Genomic DNA, 6,328 nt, shown 5'->3' with positions numbered 1-6,328 from the left:
GTCTGAGAACAAGCAGTGGTCCTCTGATTGATGCATCTAGTAAGTGTGTTTTGAGATGAAAGAGTAGCATGCTGCTGTCCCCTTCTACAGCTTTAGCATCTAAACTAATCTCCTTCCATAGTTTTACCTATCATGTCCCTTAACGTTCCGAACTCTCTCCTAGTGACTGCACAGTTCGCTGCAGTGCCATTAGCATGTCAGAGATGCATTGAAGAGCAGCTTGTTTGACTACGATATAGTTCAGTGGTAGAACATCTGACTACAGATCAGGAGGGTCATAGTGGATAATAGTGTTTTCTAAATGAAGACAGACACCTTTTTCTGTAACCCCTTTATAGTTCTGACACTGGTGCTTTTCTGTTGGGGAGTGTTTATGGTTGTTTTCACCTCCATCCTGTCAGGGGCTGGGGGTGGACGCTGTGCTGTTTAAGAGGAGTGGAAAATCTCTTCACGTAGAATGTGACAGGGATCCCAGCCAACAGACTTATGAAAGGCAATAAAACAAAACATTGTTTTTGGCGGGTACCTTACGCGCCAGCGCTATCTTCAATAATCAACAGAAGCTTGCCAAGTCTTCTAAATTACAAAAGCCAAATACCACCTATCCTCATATAAGAATGAATGACACAAGTTGGAGTTGGAGAGTAACAGACCAGTCATCTCATTCAACAGCAACACTCAACTACTTCTTCTGTGGTACACCAAAAGGCTGATTATACCGGCACTTGAAATTATCATTCCCACAATTTCCAAATTACACCCAGCATACCACTGATTAGTTTACCCACAGGAAACCAAGTAAAATCCAGACAGTGTGTTGAGTGCTTGCACGCACACAGACCCAGTGTCAGTGGGACTGAAGCAGAGAAACTGAACCATGATTTTACACAAGTATTAACCTCACATCATTCTACGAGTCGCCCTAAACCTCCCTGTATTTCTTTAATTGAGCAGTCAAGGCTTGCGATCATCAGATAACCAGCAGAAACAACTCCAGGAGGGAACGTAGGGTTATTGTGGATGTTGGCAAGCTCTGATTGGCAACCCTTGTATCTCGAGGAGACAAACACTTGCACATGCACCAACCCCATGGGTCCACAGCTCACCTTGCCTTGAGTCATGTGACTCCTGTCTGCCACACTATCGTTAGTCAAGGACGTCCAACTAAAGGACGATTGAAAAAATATACTTCCATCAACCTCCGTCAACCTCCTCCATCACTCTGGTGAATCAGGCTGGGTTGTGAGCACAGGTCACACAGACCACATTCCTCCAGTCCTCTCCTGCCACCCCTGAGACAGCGACCACAAAGCAGACCCTGTTTCCCTTCCCTGCAGGCCTGCTCACCCTGACCCCCTGTGACCAACACCCCCCCCCCCCCCCCTCTCAGGAGTCAGACTGGATTGAAGACCACCATGTTGTGGGTCGGCAGGCAGATGTCTGGTTGACATCTATAAGTGGCTGTCAGGAAGCTCTTGTGTGCGTCTGATCTTCGAGCCAGTCCAGTTTGTATCTCTAGTGTTAACCTTTTCCTATTCATTTCCAACCATAGCGCCTCACACAATCATCTTGGATCACGTCGTCTGAGTGCATCATTTAAACACATTTGAATATTGCCTGAGCAATTGCGACATCGATAATACTCGATCAAAAAAAGGTGGCTCAGATCAATACCCATGATGAAGTTCCGATGTAAAAGGTAGCCTACAGTTTCTGCAACAGGTAGCATTAACAACAGGCTGTTAAGTGACCCTCACATTAATATAAAATATTTCTACATGTTGCCTACTATTTACAGCCTACAAACCACAGCCCATCTGTATGCAATTTAGTCAATGTAGTGCTGTGTATAATATGTTTAATTCATCAGGAGCAATCGTAAAGCACAATGTTGGTTACTGGTATAGGCCTACAAGTTAATAAATCATGGCGTTCGCTCAACATTACCCAGTTCTCAAGTTCAAAGGCTATCGTTCTACGCCCCCTTTCCTCGGATGATAACGTTTGCAAGTGCGTGACAACTGTCTTTACCTTATTCAGAAGTCTTCCACCCTCTTTCTTTTTCTCTTCATTTTGGTCGAGAGGCATTTGTTGTAGGTCGTCTTCACAACAGATAAAACTCACGGTGCATCCCATCCAGGCAAATTCAGATCACAGTCGCGTAGACCCATTCAAAACCTTGATAAATCAGAGTATATTTTCCAATATACATGGAAGTTACGTCGCATCATCCACAAACGCACGTACGAAACTAAAATTGCTCGCTCTACCTGAGCAAAAACGTTTTGCAAAGTCAGACTAGGAAATACATAACTGGAAAAAAGATGTTTAAGTATTTGAAACGTATTTCCTAAATGTCCGGTTGGACCATTCCATCACGAAAGTTAGCTCGTTTCTCTCTAAACCTTCATGTAGGATCCCACCTTGAACTAACTTCTTTCCCGCTGCGCAGAATAGGCTGGGTTTTGGAATGAAAAAAAAAAAAAGACCTGGTGTGAGGTATGGGTGCTCTGGCTTTGAAGTGATGAAAAAATGTATATTACAAAGTAATTAAAAATAGGCTACTACAATTAGGCCCTACTTAAATTATTAACACATCCTCCATAATAGTTTAAGTCCGTATTTTTCAGCACGTTTCATGAGTAGCCTACAGATTATTTTAAGAACAATACATAAAAACGCCATTTCCTTATCTTCGGGGGTGAAAATAAAGTAGCCTACCTACCTGTTAGCTAACTACTACTACAGTTGCGGTAAACAGTAATGACTCATATAATGACAGAATAATGGGGGGAAATACTAGCACACTTAATCGATGTCCAAGTCAGTGTAACATCATCATGTGAAACTGCACCTGAAAGTTTCTAAAAACAGATCCTTCAGTCAGATGGATCTCCTCTTTATTTTATCACTACATGGCACTTGGCACCAGTCGACTACCCAACCATTTAGGACTTATGTTACTCCTGATAAGACTTTAACTTAATCACAAAGGAACATACACTCCCTGGTGCTTTCATGGCACATAATTTATTATCTGACGAAAATCATTCACTTAATCTCTCTGAACTATGAGGAGTGTTCCTGCTTTGTCGGTGTGGATTGGTTGCATAGGGTGATAAGGGAATGAAGAAGAATAACAACTTCCTTGCTTTTAAATCTTTATGTGGCCTATATTCCTGCTTCACTGTGTTTGAAGTGTCCCTTCTCTGACCCTACTGCTTCTGTGCACTATTCATCAAAATGAGAAAGCTAGTCCTCTTTGACTATTTCATTGTAGGATAAGTATTTACGCCTTGAAAGGGTCAATGAATTAAATATGAACGATACTTGTAACTGGAAATGTGTCAACGAACTATGAACTCCAAAACAGACAAACATACTACGCCAGAGCTTGTACCGTAAAGGCATTATTGAGCTATACTTACTTGTAGGCCAACTATTAAAAGTTGTGTTTCTCTGTGTTTCTGTTGTCAGATATGTTTGGACTTCAGACGTTCTGGTATGGGTGATGGTGTGAGGGAAATGATGTCAGAATGTGGAGGTCCAGTCCCCCAGGGTTATGGGATCATGGTGCCTTTGGCACAGAGCCCACAAAGGACCGAGAGACACGTGTGCAATGGGCCATAGACGCACTCTGTGTGAAGCGTTTGCACAGCCAGATGGGGCAGAGAAAGGGTGTTGTTTTAGTTAGACCCACTACCCAGCTTCACAGCCTCTCCTTTCCCCACATCACTCCTCTCTTCCTCTGCTCAGAATGATAGAATTTTGTGCGTTTACCTGCCCTGGTCTAGTCTGTCTCTCCAACAAAGTCCTATTAGATTCCACAAGGGCACCACGCAGTAGAAAATCTCAGATAAATGTTTAGGTGGTTATGGGTTTGGTTTATTTCTCAGAAAGAAGGAGGGGTTTGAGAGAGACAGTCGTAGTTTATTCAGACTAAAAGTCATGAATCGGCTGGGGGAAACAAATGAACAGGGTTCAGATAGTCTTCTCTTTTTGAATTCCGTTATGATCTCGAAAACACAAATTTAGGTCAGATTTTTCCATCCAGTCTAGGATCACAGTCCTAGGACCACAGAGGCAGAAAAAAAAACTCTCGTTAATGCATCCATATGACAGAACCGGCTGTGTTCAACATTACTATGTCTACTGCACACTGTTTCTCTTTCACAGTCAAGGAACCGATTCCCAAGATCCCAGCCATAAGCACCTCCAGCTCCCTACAACAATAATATTTCTATATACTTACTATGCCAACCAAAGTTGGTGACTTCTGTAGAACGGTTGTTTTCATATTATTATAGCCTGCATGTTATCGCTAAACAAATATTATATGAGAAGGAAGTGTTTTGTTTTGATCTCTCCGAATTGGAAAGACTCATTATGGTGCCAACATCTTCAACTGAAAAGGTGTATTCTTTCTGTGATATTATAACAGTTTCAGGAACATCTTATGATGGACTTGAGGATATCGGACAAGAAGAGTACCGTTGAGGCCTACAAAGAATAACCCATACAATCCTGAACTACACACCCGTTCCTTTCACAGGAAACCATGAGGCCACACCGACAGCAGGGAAGGAAAATACTTCCTTGGATCCTAATTCTGTCGTCTCTGCTCCAGGCTCCCCTGAGGCAGCAGGGTCCAGTGCTGTGAGGGGTGCAGGGGGAGGGGCCTGAGGGAGGAGTCTAGAGAGCATGGCCACGCCCCCAGCCCTATTGTGAGGTGTGTAGTGGGAGGGGCCTGAGGGAGGAGTCTAGAGAGCATGGCCACGCCCCAGCCCTATTGTGAGGGGTGCAGGGGGAGGGACCTGAGGGAAGGGTCTGGAGAGCAAGGCCACGCCCCCAGCCCTATTGTGAGGGGTGCAGGGGGAGGGGCCTGAGGGAGGGGTCTGGAGAGCAAGGCCACGCCCCCAGCCCTATTGTGAGGTGTGTAGTGGGAGGGTCCTACACCATGCTGATGAACAATGTATCATTTTATTTTATTTATGTTATCGAAAGGCTGATTGGTAGGATTGGTTTAGGTTGGTTGCAGTAAACCACGTAACACAACCCAAAGCACACATTCTGACACCCACCCAAAGCAACATTTAATAATCACTCCAGAGAATACACACCTATTTCAAACAGAAAGGATATAATTTTACTTTGATCAATGAGCACAGACAGCAGTTAGACTTCAGGTTCAAACAGCCCTGAGGTCAAAGTAGTTTGGCGGACTAGATTTGTGTCCTCTAAGGTCATTTGGGATCAGCGAGTCTCAATGCACTAAGCTGCGGCAGAGCTGGGGTCAAGGGTCAAGCTCATGTGACAAGGAGACATTCAAAGGCATGGGAGGGTGATTTTCAGAAAAGTGACATTTAGGCACACGGTTTACAGCTTCTGTGGTTTCCTACCTCAGTTTGAGGAACACTGGTAAAATAGTTTACAACATTTTCTGGTTTTGAAAAGTTTCTTCAGCTCCCCCTTCATGATCAAATGCTGAAAGAAACGTTTTTGAAGAGCTGTTTTGCATTCATACTGTTGCTATCATACTGCATGTCCCTTAACTTTATTATATATATATTATATGCAGCCAAGTATATTTAGATTCAGTATATAATATGTATACTGAAAACAATGTACTGTACGCTCTGTTCACCTACATAGCACTTTATTAAGTCGTAGTAAGCTCAAGTAAAAGAAGGTGAGTAAGAACAGTGCTTTCTGTCTGGGTCTCTGGGTCCAGCTCATTCCCATTCCCTCCTTAGTGACTGCTCAGCTTTGCAGAGCACCTGCCTGCCGCAGCATACCAGGCTGAGTCATGGAGTAATGAGAGGAGCTTCAGACCGGACCAGGAAGGCAGGAGAGACATCTGCCCTCGCTGAAGCCGAGCCAACAGCCTCCCAATCAGGGTTTAAGGGCGAGGTGGCGAGTGACAGTGATTCCATCCACAGCACTCATATGCTGGCATCACGCCATCATCCCTAAAATGCCAGTGTAAGGTATTCCTGTATTGTTATACCCAGGCAATGTGTTTGCAACACCAGATTTACTGTGGCTAGGGAACCATGTTAGAGACTTACTGAACACAGGCCTAATAAGTAGCTTCACTTTGTTTTCCGATTATTTTTCTAGGGACCATAAGTTCCTTTTCTTACATGTCACTTTTGAACTTAAAGACTTTTTCACATAGACAATGATTATGCAAGTGACCCAAAGGCCTACAATTTAGCTTCTGCCTGTTTCTCATGAAACAGGCAGCTTTCCACTCGTAGATGCAGTCAACTCAAAGATGAGCTGACATGAGGACCCTTGTTTGCTCTCTGTGGCCTCCTTTAGAGAC

Source organism: Hypomesus transpacificus, chromosome 23 (assembly GCF_021917145.1).
Source record: "Hypomesus transpacificus isolate Combined female chromosome 23, fHypTra1, whole genome shotgun sequence".
In the NCBI taxonomy this organism is placed as follows: domain Eukaryota; kingdom Metazoa; phylum Chordata; class Actinopteri; order Osmeriformes; family Osmeridae; genus Hypomesus; species Hypomesus transpacificus.
This window is presented reverse-complemented; position numbering follows the sequence as displayed.